The sequence below is a fragment of the Microtus oregoni genome, unplaced genomic scaffold (genome assembly GCF_018167655.1).
Source record: "Microtus oregoni isolate MIOR12 unplaced genomic scaffold, Mior012 000040F_ref0000088, whole genome shotgun sequence".
NCBI classification, from domain to species: Eukaryota; Metazoa; Chordata; class Mammalia; order Rodentia; family Cricetidae; genus Microtus; species Microtus oregoni.
In genome coordinates this window covers 11,416,443-11,436,293 of record NW_024543207.1, presented here as the reverse complement: position 1 = coordinate 11,436,293, position 19,851 = coordinate 11,416,443, and the positions used below count along the sequence as shown (strand labels likewise).

At 46.7% G+C, this 19,851-nt stretch overlaps 1 protein-coding gene and 1 non-coding gene across 2 annotated transcripts in view; both read right to left on the bottom strand.

The window, feature by feature from the left end:
- Positions 1-19,851, bottom strand: part of Retreg1 (reticulophagy regulator 1) — a 129,657-nt gene that overhangs the window by 34,806 nt on the left and 75,000 nt on the right. The gene's annotated exons all lie outside the window — the stretch shown is intronic.
- On the bottom strand, positions 806-909 carry LOC121433739. Its single transcript, XR_005972354.1, has one exon. It is a non-coding gene; the product is annotated as a U6 spliceosomal RNA (small nuclear RNA).

Here is a 19,851-nt window from a genome sequence, read left to right as displayed (position 1 = left end):
CACAACAGGCACACACATGAACGTGAGCCTGTGTGCCCACGTGACCAAAAGCTCCTCCCCCTCCCACAGTGGTACTGTGGCCAGGGAGCACAGGGAGCAAGCATAGGCACATGACCCTGTGGTGGCTTTGGGGGACTTTATACTTCAGTTCCTTGATGGGCATTTCTCAATCTACTCCCATCACAGTGCCTTGTTTACCAAATGCCAGGAGACTCCTTTACCACCACCCAATAAAAACACTGAGTTAAAACCTGAACCCATTCTCTTTTCCTATTTTCCTATTAAGAACATAAGGGAACACTCAAAAGAAGATCTAATAATTAAAAAGTGATAATTTTTCCTTTTAAAAGTGCATGATCTATTTGTTGTGTTAGATGTCTTTTATGGGGGTATTTTACATGATGACTTTGCTAAAAATGGTTTTCCAGATCACTGAGGCATGGAAAAGTCAGAGGATTTAAAATAATTTTCTGCTTTCTTTTGGAAAATGTTGGTGATCTTGTGGTGTATGCATGCCAACTTTAACGGGCAGTGGTGGCGCACGCCTTTAATCCCAGCACTTGGGAGGCAGAGGTAGGCGGATCTCTGTGAGTTCGAAGCCAGCCTGGTCTACAAGAGCTAGTTCCAGGACAGGCTCCAAAGTTGTAGAGAAACCCTGTCTCGAAAAAAAAAAAAGAGAGAGAGAGAGATACTGAAAGGACACAGTATTTCACACGAAATGCTGCCATTAGAGACTTCAAGCCTAAGGCCTGAAATACATACACACGCCTAAGGTGGATCTATGTATCAAATGCGTAACATATTTTCAAATAGGGCATACTTTATGGATCTGCATGTCATCCTTGCACAGGATCATGCCAATCTTCTCTGTATTATTCCAACCTTAATAAATGCCCTGCCAAAGTGAGCACTCTCAGATACGTAACTTGAAAGCCCATTCCCCTTCAGAGGTTAGTAGACCAAAGTAGAACAGCCTCTGGAGGCCAAAGCTATGCACTACATCATGAGACACTGCAGCTTTGTAAGAGCTGAGAAGCTAAAATGCTAAGAGCGATCTCCATGACGTCAGCGCTTGCCCTGAACATAGACAGCACCAGGGGCTAATCCCACTGTCTCATGCTCGCTTCTGACCAGTCTAGCACTTTAATTTTACTCTGTCTCTCTCCAAGCTCCCATCCATTTCTTAAAAAGCTAGACCGACCTCCGCTTCTGGTTAGCACTGATCTGAAGACACACCCCTGAAGCACCTCTCAGTTCCGGAAGAATTCACTGACAGAGTGCCACCTCTTTGGAGTGCTCAACCCTCGGTGCATTTCCAGATTACTTGCTACAGCTGGATTCCCCCTGAGGGATTTCTGTGGCATTTTGTAAAATTCACAAGGATAAGGATGGAAAATAAGGACAGCACAAGCAACAAATCCCAGACTGTTGCTACTGGCTGGTGACTGTTCCTACTGAGACTCTGTTACTTTCTGTACTGGAAACTAGGTACTGTGGGTCTGCTCACGCTGTTGACCTGAAAAAATAGTGGACAACCAGAACTTAAAATGACCCAAGGAAACTCTCTCCAAGATTTTCAGATGTTATCGTCACCTCAGAAAGTTAGATGGGCTACTGGGGACAGTCGCCTACAAGTTGGAGGCAGTGCCTCTAGCCAAAGCCAGAAGAGCCCTCACAACAGGCAAAAGTCCAAAGCTCATGTCCCAGACATTTTTGAGGTTTTAGGTTTCCCTCTGCTCATGCTCTCCTCAAATATGCGTACATTAACTTTTAGTAATGTATTTTATTTTTCCTTTGACATTCCATATGGCCTAAAAAAAAAAAAACATCCATCTCCGTTCCATGGTGTCTACAGCCTCCACAAATCTACAGTATAAAAGTTTTATATTGTTGCTATATCCTCAACAGCAGCTTCGAGGAACACTCAGGCTCCACCAGGAATAACAGGGCAGACCCCACTCCCATCTCTTGGAGATTAAAAAGCAGTCTGAGCAACGAAGGGCAAAAAGCCGCTGCCCTTGTAGAGTGCCCTTGTAGGCTGTTCTCATATTCCCTTCCAATGTCACCAGGTATCAACCTGGATTAGTCCCAGGCATTGCCTTCCAGGATAAAAACTAGAATGCTCACTGCGTCTGAGCGAAGGAAGGCTTTGTGTTTACGTTCTGACTGAGGGGGTGTCAGCAAAGTCATTGGGCAGCTCCAGGGACTTGTAGTAAATGACACCCCGGTGTAGTCCTTCTACCTCCTGCTAGAGAGGTTTCAGACTTGATAGCTGGGTCTCCAGAAGCCACTTTCAGTAAAATGTGACCTGTGCAGTGGAGGGAAAGCCTGGCAGAGTCCTCACGACAAAGCAGCTGCCTGGGTTGGCAGACAATGAGAGCAGTCAACGGACTACATAACTTTTACTTTTTTGTAAACTGTAAGTGAGACAGACCAAGATGTTTAACGTCACTGTTCTTTTGAAACACCAGTGGAGTAGCTCCGTCTCACCCATGGTTTTCTTTTCTATGTTTTCAATAACCCAGAACCAACCATGGTCTAATAATTCCAATAGGAAGTCCTATGAAGCAACAAGCCATCAATTTCATCTTAAATCGTCCTGTGATGTCCTCCATTTTCTGTCCTGGCTTTATTTCTATCCCAGCATGGGGATCATTTTTCTTTTCCAGTACCAATGATGTGTATGTTGCCTGCCCCTTAGTCACTTAATAATCATCTTGAGTTATCAAATAGACTATCAAGGTAACTGTAGTGCTTAAATCCAAGTGACCATTATTAAACCTATAATAATAGCACCAAAGCATAAGGTGCTTCCTTTAAAATGATAAGGTGAAAGTTCTTGGCTTAATAAAATTTTGAAAACCATGCTATGATCTGCAGGACATTATAGATCTGTACTCTACCTGCTTCATAAATAAAACTTTATCATATGTATGCATGGCTGTTTTACAAAAACAATACATATAAGGTTCAGTTAATGTGTGGATTCAGACATCCACCATGGTCTTAGAAGATACCCTCTGTGGATAAAGAGGGACTACTGTAGTCAACCCAATTATTTCCTGCCCAAACTATTTCCCTAGACGTATAAACAGTGGACATCAAAACAAAACAACAACAACAACAACGGCAGTAAAACTAAGACCAAAAGTAAAGCCGAGATCCTTCCATCAGGCCGCACTGTGCGGGAGGAAAGAACTGATGTGCCCTCCTCCCCGGCTGCCGCACGAGTCTGCCATGTCTGAAACATGTCAAAAATGCCACTTAAAAAGAACACTATGGGGCAAGATTTAACAACTGTACTATTAGGGGTCCATTTTTTATAGAGCTACTAATGCAACCACAGGGGCCCCACCCTAACTAACTTATCAACTCTTAAGTACCTCCGAGTGGCCTCACCTCCAAATATTGTCAGCATATGAATTTGCATACTGAGCTTTCCCTGGACATGGGCCTCTTTCTTGGGAGCACATCAGAAACTCAGCACTTACCCTCTAAGAAACTTTCTGTCCATCAATCCTCACCCCTCATGACCATCTGTCTCCTTGGCTATGCGTTCCCACTCTCTCTCACTGAAAAGTTAAACCCGATTTCTCCCTTCTGCTGCAGAGACCCTTACACACCAGTCTCCTGAATCATCTGTCTTCCCACTCTGTGATGTGTCAGGATAACTTCCCAGCAGCAGAAGTTGTCCCTGAGGACAGTGGACAGCTATGACCCAGTAGCTAGGGACACAGACTTTGGACCCGGATGTGGATCCTGGTGGAAAGTCACCGCTTTCCATCCCAGTGACTCTGGCAAGTTCTCCACAAATCCCTGCATGTGGGCTTCCTGGTGTGACTGAAGTGTCGTCGTCATGTGGCAAGCACTCTGTGCTGAGGAAACGGCAAATGTGCTGCTGTGAACGGCACTACCCTCTGAGTAATGCTAAAAACCACACATTAGCAGTCCCATTGTGGCTTCCGGACTGATGGACTGGTTCATTACCCAGGACTAACATTTGGTCGGTTATTCTAGAAGGAACCTCTTGACTCTTAAAGTGTAGAGGAACATTAACCTAAATCCCTGGTAATACCACAACATCCAAACTTAGGTACTATATGTACTTCAAAGGGAACAAGCCTTCCTTGTGCATTGTGAGCCTGGCTGTTCTCAACACCACATCTCTCAGATTCGGATGATAGACAGCTACCGAAGCTTCAGGGGCATCGGTCACCCTCTCAGAGGCTGCAGTGGTTCTCAGTCTCTGTGATGCACTGTGCTGGCCCAAGTCTACAGGGCACTGAAAACAAACAAGGCAGGCTACCTTAAGGAGGTAATTTCTGAATAGTGTCATTCGGTGCCAGTTCAGGCAGCTCTGGGGATAGGCATGCCACAAAGAGGCAGAGGGCTTGTCAGCTGATGTCAGGCAGGGTATCCTGGGATGTTTGTGGCTGTTAGGGAAGGCCCATTCTATTTCAGAGGCCTTATCTCGGTCCTTCTCACAGTCCCTCAGCTGGCTGCAGCCAAGTAAGTAAGCATACCCGAGGTGTGGCTTGGCTCCCTAGTTGGCCCTCAGGCACCTGGATCTCCAGGGGAGTTTCAGGGATTTTCTTGTAGGTAGAAATCTGGCAGGGGTAGCTAAAAGATCCTCTTTAATCCACAAGTCCTCAGCACCAAGACTCCTAGCCCTTTCCCTGGGACCCGGGAGAAGCTCTGCAAGCCTGGCTGGGATGGGAGCCTTCCTGCCTCAGTTTACACAGTCAGGTGCCTTCTGGATTCTTTCTGTATCTTCCTCATGGGTCAGAGCCAGAGTTCTCCAGGTCCCTTCAGGGCTCTAATAATCTTAATGTTTTATCCCCTCTAACTCTTCACCCCTTGATCTCAGGTCAGCTCTCCCTTGCAGAGCAGACTGGATGGATCCCTCAGCCAGGGTCTCCTGAGGTGAGCACGTTCCTCCAGTCCCTGCTGCTACATCTTCTCTGCGTTTCTGGAGGTAATGCCTTGTGATGGGCACCTCCATCTGGGTTTTCCCAAGAGCACCTTAGAACATCAAAAAACACCCAGATACAATCGCATCATTTGCCTCCTACCCTTTCCTCATTCCCACCCCTCCCATGTCCCTCTGCCTGCACGCTCTCAAATTATGGCCCCTTTCTTCAGTTGTTTTTACACACACACACACACACACACACACACACACACACACACACACTTCTAAATATATAAATACAACCTCCTCAGTCCATATAATGTTACATACACCCACATGCACACATACATACACATGCACACATATGACTTCAGGGATGACTACTTGGTATTGGATAACTAATTGGTCTGCTCCTCCGTGGAGAAGACTATTTCTCCTGCTCCCAGCCTATAGTTGCCTATAGCTCTTTGTCTAGGGTTGAGGACCAAGCTAGTCACTAAGCCTTGGTTGCAGGAACTGTGTTGTAAATGTATCAGCTGGGACTGGGAAACACATTATTTCTAATATTAGCACACAAAAATCCCCAAAATGCACCATTCACAGTAGTGTCCACTGGCCACCCGTTCTAGGGACTGAACACCCTCTTCTAGCCTCTGGAGACACTGCACACACACGGTACACAGACATGCATACAGGCAAACCACTCATGCATATAAAATAAAAACATTTAAAGGTGCAGCGCTAAAACAACCTTAGCAACTGTTTCAATGTTTCTGGAATTGCTGTTAGTCAGAAGGGACAAAGTAGAGGTCATAAAAGGTAGCAAGAGGGTGACACTGACAACAACAGTCCACAGGACATTTCCTCCCTCCAGATCCTGACTCAGGCGAAAAGACAGGCCCTTCTCTCGCTGCCCATACTCCACTGGTGTCAGCAGAGAATTCATTTTCCACAAAAGTTCAGAGGACACAGTGTACACTTTGCACCAGTGGGATTAGGGCCAGAATACTTCTGGAGCGACGTCAAAACAAAACAAAACAAAACATTTTTCTCCTTGGATGAAAAACAAAGTAAATCAAAGGATTTAATTTACATGTGTGCACATGGCACAAACAATACCACTCAGTACTGTCAGTCTGCTGGCTAACCAACTGTCCCAAGCAGGTGCCTCTCTCCTGTTCTGGGGTTGGTGGAGTCACACTGAGACCCACCCTGGATTCCTGGTTCTGACAAAAACAACACAAAGACATTTTTCTCTCAAGGGCGATGTTATGCCAAATCTTAATACAGAAAAGATATAGCAACAGCAAAACTTAGACATGCTCTTGAAGTCCCAATGGAGTTCACGTAAGGCACACGGCCTCAGTCTAAGGGCAATTGACACAGACCTGTGGACCTGCAAACCAGATACAGGCGTAAGAGAAGTGGGATCAGCATGGCTAGACAGTGATAAGGAGAAAATGGAGCCTTCCCCTGCTGTCTTTCTTCATCCTTACACCGGACTCCACCCCTGTAACTCTCTTTGCTGGAAGCATCACACACGAAGTTTCCCTCCATGTTCTTTCCAGCTAAACATAGCAACTCTGGAAAAACCACCATATCAACCTCTCCCACATCTGAGCTCTGAGCACTGCCTATCTGTCTGTTTTCTAGAAATATCCCTGCTTTGGGTGTGTCTGAAACTCATTTATCAGAAGTTTAATCTCCAGGTTGATGATGACAGGAGATGGGGATCAACGAACAGTCCCTGGGTCCTGAGGACGGAAGTTTCATGAATGAGTCCGTCTCCTTAGGGCGGGATTGGGTTAGTTATCACAAGAATATCCTGACTCTCTTAATAGAGCTCCATTCAATGTCACTACTTTTTGATTTGTGGTATTGAGCGGTTAATGGGAGTACGCAGTCCCCTTGTTCCCTGGCCTGGCTCCACAGAGGCTGGCAGGTGTAAAGGCGGATGGAGAAGCCAGAGTAGCCTCGGGAAAGGTGCCAAGAAATAGGAGGCGGTCTGGCAAGAGCTTAGGGAACAAGCAAGACGACAATAGGCACCCCTACCTTGTGAACCACATCACCCCACCACACAGATTTCTTGGCTGGGTCCGGCCACTGCTGTGACCCATTTCCTAACACTGAACCTGGTCTCTGCAAATGTTCTCCTCGGCTGCCTTGTAGGGGTGGGGCGATCACCTGGAACTAGCTTTGCTCCTTCTCGATCCCTGATTACCACCCTCCTTTAGCGGGCATGTGCTTCTGCCAGCAAACCCATTTCTTTCTCCTTCCCACTCTCCCTTCAGCCGTGCACACTCCTCTACGTCCTCTCCTCTGCCCTGCAGGAAAGGACCCGTGAAATTCCCACAAGAATTTAGACACTTGTGGGGCCCAATTACCCAGTGGAGCCCATCTGTTCTCCACCGCCTCTGCCGCTCCTGCTTGCTCTTTCCTACACAGCTCCCCTCTATGGCGGCATATGTGTTTGAGTGGTCTAGTTCCTTGACAGAGAAATCCTAGTTCCAAGAAATTCAGAACAAACACCACAGCCATGAGAGAGAACTCTGGCAAGCCTCACTGACCTGTGCAAGGGAAAGGCATTGGAAACTTTCCAAGGCCACAAGGGGTGGAGACAGAGGTCTTTGAGGACAGGGAAGGGGGGCGGTGCTCAGATCAAAACAAAGTTTATCTCCAGAGTTTAAAAACACAACCTAACGCGGGGAACAATTGTATACAAGCACCTGTTTAATAATGAGTTATGAGATGACTTTTGTGATACGCTGATCTTCCTTATTATATTTTGCTTATGTTCGTGTTAAAACATTTTCCTCGCTTGAACAACTGATAAGCTGTTTCTTGGCTGTGCATTTACACAGTTCTTTTGCAAAGGAGTCAAGCTGAGCTAAAGGTCATTAGCCACACAACCGTGATAGTTCATTATTTGAACTGTCACTCTGAAGCCGTGGGCCAGGTGACAGAAAGCTTCCTCCAAGTCTCTCCTTGTCCTGTGCCATGGGGCAAAGCAGGGGCCTAGGCCAGGTAAGTGCTACCCGTGACCCAGCCTTGGCCCCTGGTGAGAGGTCCTCAGACACAGAAGGAACTTCTCAGGCCCTAGGGTTTGGAAAACCACACTACTGGCCAACATCCTCCAGCCTCCGGGCCCTTCTTGAAGAGGAAACAGCTGCTTCAGAAGGCTTGGCTACAAGGAAGGCTGCACGCCATGCTGATCCTGATGAGTGGGGAGAGGAGACTTTGACTTACAGAACCTCCTCACTGCTTCTCCTCAAGGTGCAGCTCCACCGATATCCTAAAAGGCGGCTATTTACCTACAGCTCTCACTGCCTGCTGATAAGTCAAGTATCTCAGGAGCCTGGATCACCTCCAGTTCCCACTAACAGGACAGCTTGAAAGGATCCCATATGTATTTTTGCATCTATCAGGCTAGAAACTAAAGACCCCTTTACCACAGCCCTTGGCACTGGGTGTCTTAGTTAGGGTCACTCTTGCTGCGACAAAACAGCATGACCAAAAGCAAGTTGGGGAGAAAAGGGTTTATTTGGTTTACTCTTCCACACTATAGTCATCACTGAAGGAAGTCAGGACAGGAAATCAAGCAGGGCAAGAACCTGGAGACAGGAGCTGATGCAGCGGCCATGGAAGAATCCAGCTTAGTAGCTTGCCCGCTATGGCTTGTTCAGCCTACTTTCTTATAGCACCCAAGACCACCTGCCCAGGGATGGTATCACGCACAAAGTACTGGGCCCTCTCCTATCAATTACCAAGTAAGAAAATGCCTTACAACCCAATCTTATGGAGGCATTTTCTTAACTGAGGCTCCTTCCTCTCACATGACTTTAGCTTGTATCAAGCTGACATAAAATGAGTCAGCACACTGGGTAATTCATAAAGTAAGAAGCTTTATTTCTTATGTTTACACGAAGGCTGGGAAGCTCGAGGTCAAGGCAACTGCTTGCAGGACTCTCTCATTGCATGGTAGAAGGTAAAAAAAGCAAGAGGACACATCCAAGAGAAAGGGGTGGAACTCACATTTTCATCAGAACACTACAACCACAGCAACTAAGCACCAACGACATCAGCATCAATCCACTCGTGAGGCAGAGCCCACAGTCTAGTCCGCCCTACACGTTTCTTCTTCCAACACTGACTCTGGGGGTTAAATTTCCAACAAAGGAACTCAGGACACATTAAAATCACAGCGCCCTACAATGGAGCATGAGCCATAAAATCGGAGTCACACAATCCAAAAATGTCAATCTTGATAAACAGAGTGTGGTAGTCCCCAGTAGGGTTATTTCATGATTCCCTGACCACAGGCTAGCGCCTTAGCAATATGGGTTTCGGGATGCAGCATCCACGCCTGAGAGCACACACACACCTGTTTTGTTATAATGTCTCTGTTGAATTACTTTGGACTTGACAGATCATCCATAAAGAGTCCAGACACTGCTATATACCCTGCCAGGGGCCCCTGCCAGTTTCCTACATGTTCAAAATATGTTAAAACTAAAAGTCAACATTGGTCCATCACCATGAGCTAAACTCCAGATTCCTTTTGCATCTCAATGGTTTCTCTCTAATATTTGCATTCAAGCATTAAATCCATCTTGTCACTCAGGGCTGATGAGAATTGCTGGGGTCTCTCACAGCTTTTCTTCCTTTTGCTTACTTTTTTCCTTTTGTTTTTGTCTTTATTCTTTTTTTTTCCCCAAGGTATGGTTTCACTGTAGCCCTTTACTGTCCTGGAACTCACTCTGTAGACCAGGTTGGTCTGGAACTCACAGAGATCTGCCTGCCTCTGCCTCCTGAGGGCTGGCTGGGATTAAAGTCAAGTGTCACCATCTTTCAAGGACTTAACAGTTCTGGGGTATTCTGTAGATAGCTTTCTGTTTGGATGTGTCTGCTCTTTTCTTTGTATTAGACTGAGAGTCAGCAAGAAAACCTTGGAGTGCACCAGCTCCCAGAGTGTTCAAAGGGCCCACATGACTTCCCACTGATAACGTCGAATGGATCACTTGGCTAAAGTCATGTTTTCAGATAGGCACATTGTAAAGTTGCCTTTTTCCCCTATCCATACTCTAATCCAATCTACAGTCAAAGGATGATGGGGTAGAAGTGATCAAAGTCATAACGCCTTAGCAATGGAGTGTTGGCACATACGGGGTTTCTTCTCTCCCATTTCCTTAAGGACTCATTTAAGGACCTTGTGCTCTGTTCTTTGCTGTACATTATCTACTATCATAGCTCCAACTGTTCCAGCCACAGACGTGGTTTTACCTCTCCCATCTGACCTCATCCTCTAACTCCTCACAGAGCCAGAGGCCACCTCTGCGGTGGTCACTCCTGCCCATTTAGCACTGACCTTCTCCACAGGTGAGACACCGAGTTCCCTCCAAAATGATCCTATCTCCTGTGGACCCAGTGTCAACACCAACCAAGAGACAACACCAGGAGCTGGATGGGCAACAAATGTCTGGACCCCACACATATGTCCATCCCTGTGAATCCATGCACGACAGAATGACAGGCGTGTGTGCTTTCAGTGGAGAAGCAGTGTCCACAGAACTAGGCCATGGGAATTCTTTCCAATGAACTCTTATGAAGCCAAGAATAACAAGCTGTCATTTCCCCCCAACTTGACAAAATCTCTAAAATGTAATACGCCAAGTCCAGATTTCCTTGCCATGTGGGTCATCAGTCTGTACCTTCCATGTTTCTCTTCTCTGGAGAGTATTAGACAAAGTCCGTGGTTTAAAAATAAAACAAAACTTGGCTTCATTGAATGCACCTACTTTTAGCACCAAACCATGGCAACCTCACACACAGTCCCTCATAAATTGGCACAGTGGGTTCCCAGCAACAGACTTTGCCTTCAGCCTTATCCACCACCAACATGAATATTTTCTATTCAACATGACTTTACATTATTTTTTCTCATAAGACAAATCACAAACCAAAGTAAAAATTTCAAAGTGAATTGAATGGCCTGCTTCAGACTCCTGCCCCAGCGGCTCTGGCCAGGCAAGCAGTTAAAATGTGAGTATCACCTCCATCCTAAATATAAGTTAAAAGCAAAGGGACACCCTGTGTCAGGAGTTTTAAGAGAGGCCAGAAGACAACATGAGTCTCATCACGTGCCAGCGAGGACATCATGTTTACACTGCCCGGAAGGGTGGCTGCTATCCCTTCTCTCCACGGCAGTGCACCTGGCCTCGTGTGAGAAAATGGACAAGAAGTTCCTGCCAACAGTGACAAGCGGCCTTTCCTGAGTTCTCTGTGATGGGCAGAAGAACCAAGCCCACAGCTAAAGAGGAAGGCTGCTATTGGGCCTGAAGACCGAGGCTGGAACAGAGGAAGTCACCCCAGATGAGCATGACCACTGTCTGGGTAAGACTTGGGCATGGAGACTGAGTGAGTACTGGGGGTTCCAAGGAGCATCAGCTAGGTTTCTCAGGGAAATGAGGATGGATGGGTAGAGATGCATAGAGAGACCGACTTAAATTGTTCATGTACCAAGAGAGTCGGCAAGTCTAACATGTGTAGGACAGTCCAGGAGAAGCTGCAGGATGTAGCCTATACACAGTCTGAAGGCCAAGCTCCTTCCCTCAGTTTACTCTCAAGACTCTCCACTAGCTGGACACAGTCCACTGCAATTATGAAGGACAATCTGCTTTATTGATAGTCTGCTCTGGAGTTTATCACATCCAGAAATACCTCCATAACAGCATCAGAAGGGTGTCTGATCAAATGAGTCAACTAGACACTGTAGCCTAGCTGAAACTGCCATTTTCATGTGTATGAGTACATATGTCTGGCCACTGCTTTCATGCAGTGTCTACAGAAACCAGAAGATAGTGGTGGACCCCACTGGAACTAGAGTTACAAATGCCTGTCAGCTACCACATAGGTGCTGGGAACTGAACTCCGGTCCTCTGCAAGAGGTAGCAAGTGCTCTTGACTACAGAGCTATCTCTCCTGTCCGCTTGAACTTACACAACTTTAAACACACATTACACTGGGGGGATCTCCCCATTGTTTGTGGAGGCTATTGCTCTGGCTGTCCAACGGACCAAGAAGATTATGTAGAAGTGTACATTCTGTTTCCAAGAAAAATCAGTAAGTTTTGAGCAAGAGCTACTCTGTGGGACAGATGAGAACATCTTAAGCTCTCCTCATTCATTTGCACTCATTTGTTGGAAACATCCCACGAGGGACTACAATCCCAGACCAGCGATGGGAGTGTCTCAGTGGGCTCAGGTACCAGGGATCTAAAGCAGGAACAAGGCTTACAGAATACCATGCCCAAATAAATGTTCCACCACGCATTGCATGAGAAAGGGATTATCAGCAAGCAGGTCATTCTGTGACGTGTTACCAGGTCCCCTTGCAGAAATGAAAGGCTGACTATGCCAGTTGTGGAGAGGGCTGTAGGACCATCTTGGCTAAAGAAAATGATTCTCCCTATGACAACATACTAGTGGCTGATCAGACCAGAGATGCAAATGCCAGGTTTCCTCGGAAGGATCTGTAGATTTTCAAAAGTTCTCTGTCAGGACTTAATGGAGAAGATAATTATTTTGGGAAACAGGTCAGTATCAAAAAGTAGCCGGTCTCTAGTTCCCGAGAATTCAGATATGGGCTGCCTTGGCTCTTACCTAGGGCAGACTTCACCGTTCCTCCCCGCCTGGGACAGACGGCGCCTTGCCATATTCTCGGTATTCCCGTTCCTCCCCCGGCCCAGCCACAGGTGTCTCTAGCTCGTTTTGGCAGCTTTTAAACTGCCCTTTGTTCAAACCCTGAATATTCAGTACAAGCCTTGTAAAATGGCGTTACCAGTGCTAAGTCGTTTAATAAGCTGGGTGGGGGGGGGTCTTTCATCATTAAAACTCTAACTGGGGAGAAGAGTAAAAGGAACATCTTAGAACTGATACATTTGGTGAAGAAATGTGATTTCATGTGTACCGTGTAGCTGAGACGTGATTTTACAGAGACTTGTATTTTGTGGGAAAGGTTCCTCTTTTACATTTACACTCCTGGGGATGTACACACTTAAGCTGTCCAACAGTTTTCCCAAGATATTGGACATAGAAAGGGGGCCATAGTCACCTTGTCCAGATGGAAATCCAAAGGCACTTTATGCCAGGCATACACTGCATCTGAGTGGAACAGGAAGGCATGAGATTAACTCGTGTTGGCATGGGTACTCATCAGGCTCAAGAGAAGGGCAGGGACTGGAGAGGGATACGAGCTGGGTTCTGACATTCCAAGGTAAGGGACAGGCATCTGGGACACATTAAGAAGAAAGAGCCAAGAGGGTTTACTGATGGAGGAAGGTGTTTGCTACAGGACAAGTGGAATCAACACCTTTACACATCAAAACACTACGCAGTCCTTAAAAGCACGCTTAAGAGGAACATTTGATGGTGTGGGAAGCTTAACATATTATGGACAGAGACTGCAAACTTTTCTAGGAAGAGCAAGACAGTAAATCCTATCAGTTTGCAGCCCAGATGGTCTCTGTCACAACTGCTTGGCTCCAATTACCACAAGAAACAGGCACAGAGAGTGTGTAAACAGGAATGTGGGCCGGAGTTTGTAACTCTCGTGTTTTACTCAACTTATGAAAGAACATTCTGCCTATTTGGAAACTGGGTTCTAAAATACCATCTGCAGGGAAGAAGGGACCTCCGCACTTTTCATGATTTAATAACAGCTGCTGGGATGCTTTGAATGAGAAATGTCTCCTACAGTCTCACATGTTTGAACATTTGGTCCCCAGTTGGTGGCACTGTTTGGAAGGTGGTGCAGCCTTGCTAGAAGAAGTACATCACTAAAAGAGGGACTGGAGCACTTATAGCCTTGCCCCACTTCTAAACTGCGATATGACCTCTCTGTTTCCATTTTGTGGGGGTTAGGGGAGACAGGGTCTCACTGTGTAGCCCTAGCTGGGCTGGAATTTGCTCTGTAGACCAGATTGGCCTTGAACTCGGAGAGATCCACCTGTGCCTGCTCCCTGAGGCTTGAGATTAAAGATGTGCACCCTCACACCCAGCTAACTAAGTTCCTAATGCCAGCTTGTTTAGCTAATTTCTACATGTTGTTAATTACACTGACGCATTGGTGCAATTAGTACTGTCACTAGGAACGGGTATTCTGTGTTTGTATGTTTGTTGTGTCTCAATATGGAGTCTAGGTTGGCCTCAAATGTGCAGTTTCCCTCCTTTGGCCTGATCAGTGCTGGGATAAAGCGGGGTGGGTGCTATTACACCTGGCTGTAATTTGGCTTTTTACTCTGCTATGCATATGTAAATCTCTGTCTCTCTTACCCTCCTCCTCTCTGGGCATACATGTACCATGAACATGTGGAGGTCAAAGGGCAACCACCAGTGACAGTTTTCACCTTCTACCATGTGTGACACTGAGTCTCTTGTTCACAGGTGTATATGCCAAGCTAGCTGGCCCACACGCTTCTAAGGACTCCTCCTCCTTTTTCTCTCTCCTATGTCTCGGTTGTAGGGTGGAGATTACAGGAAAAAACTAATACATCTGGCTTTATGTGAGTTCTGGGGATTCAAACCCAGATCCTCACGTTTGCACAGAAGCCTTTTGTCCACTGAGTCTCCTCTTCAGTCCTGTGCAGTGTAGCGATTTCATCCAAGATAAAACTTCCATCTTAGAAGGAAGCTCCTTAAGCTCAGGAAACAACGCAAAGCCTCAGAAGGTCCCTGAAACTGATCAGATTCATTAACTCCCTCCATCCGCATGCTTACAAAAACAGTGAGAACTTCTGAGAGATAATCTCAGATGAGCTGAGTTGCCTAGGAGCTCGTCAGGCTGGTCAAACTTCCTGGAAGAGGCTCAGACCAACTGTAGGCTGTGCTCCAGGTTTCCAGCTTTCATGGGCCATCATCCCTCCTGGGTGGGCTTTTGATGACACAGATGTCTTTGAGCCATTTCTACTCCTGTAAGTAACCCCAATAAAACTCACCACTTCCCCCAAAGAGGACATTGGTGATTTCCTTACTTTGATCTGTCTGTCATCAGTTACCTATCTGGGGTGAACAGACGGCTGCCCTCATTTCTACAGGATAGTGTCACACATAAGTACTCTGTATTCCTGATGGAATCAGATAAACATCTCCAAGTGGAAACAGAAGTCTGGGATTCTCTCCTTAAAATTCAACAAACGGGAACAGAATCAGCGCACGGTGTCCTCCCATGGAGTCCTGTCTTTTGTTCTGTTTCAGTTGCTTGTTTGTTTTGAGGCTAGTTAGTATGAAAACACAAGGAAGGTCATCAGATCACAGTTTCTAATTCAGTAGCTGACAGGAAATAACTTATAGCTGTGTGTCGATGACCTGGGGCGGGGCTGAGGGTGCCTGTGTGAGGAGGCACAAGGAAGCTTGTTTTGACTGCATTGGCGGAGTCTCTGGAAAAGATTGCATCTTGAATTAGCAGCTTGCCTTTGCTGCCCAGATAAATATTGTGTTGCTAGGACCTAGCCTGCCCTGCCACGTGGGTCACCCTGTCGTATAATTATAGCCTCTTATCATATCAGGTGCTGATCAAGCGAGGGGCATTCGCTGCTAATGTGGTAATTCAATGGTAAGAAACTGTTCCGGAGGATGGGTGCCTCCATGCTCCCTCACCCCCCCCCACCCCACCGGAAATGCACTGGGCGGTTTACAAATCATTGTTCCTTGGCAGGCAGCTGCACCTCGCTGTCAATCAGATGCTTGGAAGTCAAGTTTTTATCTGTCAGCAAATTTGGGCTAATTCTTGCACATCCCGGGTGCTTAGCTGCCCGTCTCATCTATCCAATGGCCACGCAATGGGACAGAGGATAAAACTGATTGTCCTGGTGCAGAGAGCTAGGCTCTTTCCGGCCTGGTCCATCCTTCATGGTCAATGCATGATGCTTTTGCCTTTTTCAAAGAGTAAGTCAACCTGGCAGGGGTCAACAGGGCTGTGCCCTTGACTCTACATCATATACCAGTCCTGCTGTCCCCAGAAGCCATGCAGCTTTAACTTCACTTCCCCTCCTGGGGTCTCCTCATGGCCCCTTACCTCCCACCAGCATGGACCCCACGAGGTGCCCGGTGCTCGCCCCCATCTCACAGGCTACTCCCACAGGGCCCACCTAGCTACAATCCTCCTCTGCTGCCCTAAACTGCATTTACTTCTCTGTGCAGCTGTAACTCTGCCTAAACAGAGTCAGGACCTCACTACATGGCAGAGCCCTGGTGTCCTTTCTCTCTGTGGTGGGCGTGGCACATGTACTTCCAAGGGGCATCTCCACCAAATGGTCCCTAGAACCCAACTGCCTGGGTTCTCTGTGATCTTGGGCCAGTTGTTTACCTACTCTGTGTCTGTTTCTTTTCTTCGCCAGCATAATGGGGATAAAGACAGTACTTCATATACTTGTTTCAAAGAGTCTATATAAAGGGAAATGCATGCAGGGAAGACTCTGTATATAACTGTCTTAGACAAATACATAGACTAAATGAGACTAATCATAACAAAGCAATAATGCCTGCCATCCTGGTTTTCCTACATAGATGCCTGCATAAAGGAAATACTCGAGAGCATTAGAGAGACAGTTCAGTGGTTACAAGTGTTTCCTGCTTTCTAGAGGACCCAAGTTCGATTCCCAACACCCACACTGGGTGGCTCACAGCCACCTATAACTCCAGTTCTAGAAGTTCATGACACTTCTGGCCTCCACAGGCTCACGTGCATATCACACTCACTCACACTCACACATACACACACACACACTCACACACACACACACACACTAAACGTACAATAAAAATAAATCTTTAAAAAAATACATCCAATAATAGCCAGGTGGTGGTGGTGTATGACTTTAATTCCGGCACTAGAGAGGCAGAGGCAGGTAGATCTCTGTAAGTTTGGAGCCAGTCCAGTCTACAGAGCTAGTTCCAGGACAGCCATGGCTACACAAAGAAACCCCGTCTTAAAAACCAAATATATTCTTTCAATAAAAATATTCAAGAGACTCAAAGAATCTTATGCACACCTCACCTCTGTCTGCTATCACAATGACCTTCCTTTTCCTTTCATCAACATTTCAACAGAAAGAAAACAAGGCCAAAACGAAGGAGAGGGGCTGGGTGCTGACTCAGCGGTGAGGCACGTGGACATGAATTTAGATCCCTAGCAATCACATCAAACCTGAGCAATATGGCATAGACTTCTGTCTCCCGTGCTTGAGGCATAGAGACACAAGGATCCTGGAGGCTTGGGGCCAGGCAGCCTCACTGAAATAGAGAGTTCCACAGTCTAAAAGAGTGAGAGAGTGAAGACACAGCATTGGCCTCTATGTGTACACACACATGTGCAACACACACACAAAATAGTAAACACATTTTGAAAAGGAACAAAGAGTGAGTCCTAGATGGCTTTTTTTTTTTCATTTTAATTGCTCATTTATTGATCCTTGTTGAGAGGTAATAACATCAGCAGCCAGTGTGCTCTCACTAGGCCCCGGGCCCTCTGCTGGCTCTTTCACAAAACCCTTGGACCGTTTGGAGGAGGATGCTCTTAGCCCATTCCGGAGCTAAGGAGAAGGAAGTCAACACAGGCCTAGCATCCCGCCCAAGGTCACAGAACGTGTAAACAGCAGAGGCAGGGCTACACTGTCCTTCCCTGCAGCCACTCACCGCTTAGAGCAATGGCCAGACACGCTTATTAATGACATAGGCTGATTAAATGAAAAACTCATTTAACAACTGTTTATTGCAACTGCCAATTGCAGGGCAAAGATAAGAAACGGCCTCTGCCGTCACTGTGTTTCACTCTGGAGAGAAACGGAGACGGAGCAACAAATAATTAAGGAGCGGCGTGATAAATAAAGGCTATTACATCGGGGAAAGTACAACCTGACATGGAAACTCAAGCCAAGCCCAGCAATCAGCCTTGGAGGGCTGGGGGCTGCACAAAGGCCTCCCAAGCGAGGCATGCCCCCAGTGTGCTAAATGAGTACTGGACCTGGCAGCAGAGATTCCACGTGGAATCAGACATCTTTAACACATCTGATGTGAGCAGAGACTTAGACAGGACAAGGAGGGCCCATTCGCCAAACAGGACACCACGGGTCACCTCTCCTTCACGACCCAGGAAGTTTAGGAAGGCTTCCACGTGCCGTACCCTAACTACCAGGCTCCTTTCCCCAGTGGGGCCCAGGAGGGGCACGGGGTTCAGACCCTCTGTCCTGTATCTGCCCTAGTGAAGCACCCAGATTGCTGGCGCTGAGAGAATGGACTCGGGGTGTCCGTGGTCTCTGAAATGGAACACATGGAAAAGCAGTCTCTAACAGAGACCTAGTGACATTGAATTATCACAGTTAACCAGTGTTGGGGGCCACTACAGATGTTGTCATTTTCTAAACTACTGAAATTTCTCAGTTTGCTAGTGTTCAAAGATTTTTTTTGTTTACTCTGCCTCTTTATCTCCTTCCTCCCTTTCCCTCCCTCTCCCTCCCTCTCTCCCTCTCTCCCTCCTGCTTGTTCTCCACCCGCGCCCCCCCCCCGACCCAATGCTGGGTTCTCCATGAAGACAACTCAGAGGAAGACTGAAACAACCACACTGAAGCTGATTTTCAGCTTGTGCACTTTGTTCCCACCATCTGCATATCTTTGAAGCCCGTCTCCCGGTTACCTGCCCATGTATGAGTGAGTCTCCCACATGAAGTCTGGAGTGCCCAAAGTATAAGTCCATCTTGGGAAAGCCAGCTGAGATTCTTCATGGTTAATCAGAACCTTTGACTTCTACACTGTTAGAATTTGTACAATATAACATATAAAGGACTCCCGTGAAATTTAAACCAACTTCTAATAGAAACTAAAAGAAAAAACTATTTCACACGCACAGAATAAATTGTAAAACTCAACCCAGATGCAAGATGACCTACAATACGCTGATCTTAATTCCTTGTATGAGGCACTATGGAAATAAATGAAGAAAGCTCTTTTAGGAAGACGCTTATCCTAGATTCGAGACTTGAGAAATGAAAGAAATCAGCAAGGAACTCAAACACAGATGTGAGCAGCTGACAAAGTGGCTACCAAATGTTTTAGATGCTCCAAGATTCTTTTCAATGTTTAACCTACAAGTTTCATCCCTGTCCTCCTCATCTCCCAAGAAAAATGCCCAATTTTCAACATCAAGGAAGTATGTCCAAAGGCGGACCACCCTGGGAGCATTCAGGCCTAAACCTCTCTCAGCTGATGCTCAGGAATGGATAAGTCACCATGGAAACTGGCAGATGGCCCACGGGAAGGCCAAGTATAGTGTCTCACAATTTATTGACAAGTTCAGTCACAGTTCCTGGTAATGAATAAGATGGAATACTCTGGCTGGTTTAATCAGAAACCAGCTGAGGCCAGCCTATAAAGGTGTTTACCTCCAAACCTGTGACTAAAGTCTGACCCAGACGCACCTGGTGGGTACTCTTTACTCTTCCTTGGAGGGAGGCTGGGAAAGAAAGTTCAGCCTCTCCTTCGGAAAGGCCTGGACTCAGGTCCAGGAAAACCCCTTCCAAAGATCTGGGTAGTCATCAAGAAGGACACAGCCTCTCATACCCAACAACTCTCAACAGGACAGACTATCGCGTGTGCTCCCATGAGCTAAGACATCAGTTACGTGTGTTGTTCATCCTGTCTACAAATGCTCTCAGATATGAGTTACCCACTGAGCGGAGTGGTGTGACCAGCCCAAAGTGGGAACTCCCGGAGGTTATCATGCTCAAGTGCACGGGGCTCCTCGCTCATCCTGCCTCACTGCTGAGTGAGGACATGAGGAAGGGTGGGGAAGAGAGACTACCACGCCCACTGAGCCAGCCTCATCAACGCCAAGGCAATCATGTCATAATGTGCAAATCAATCCAAAGGGGTAGCCCGGGTATTTCTGAG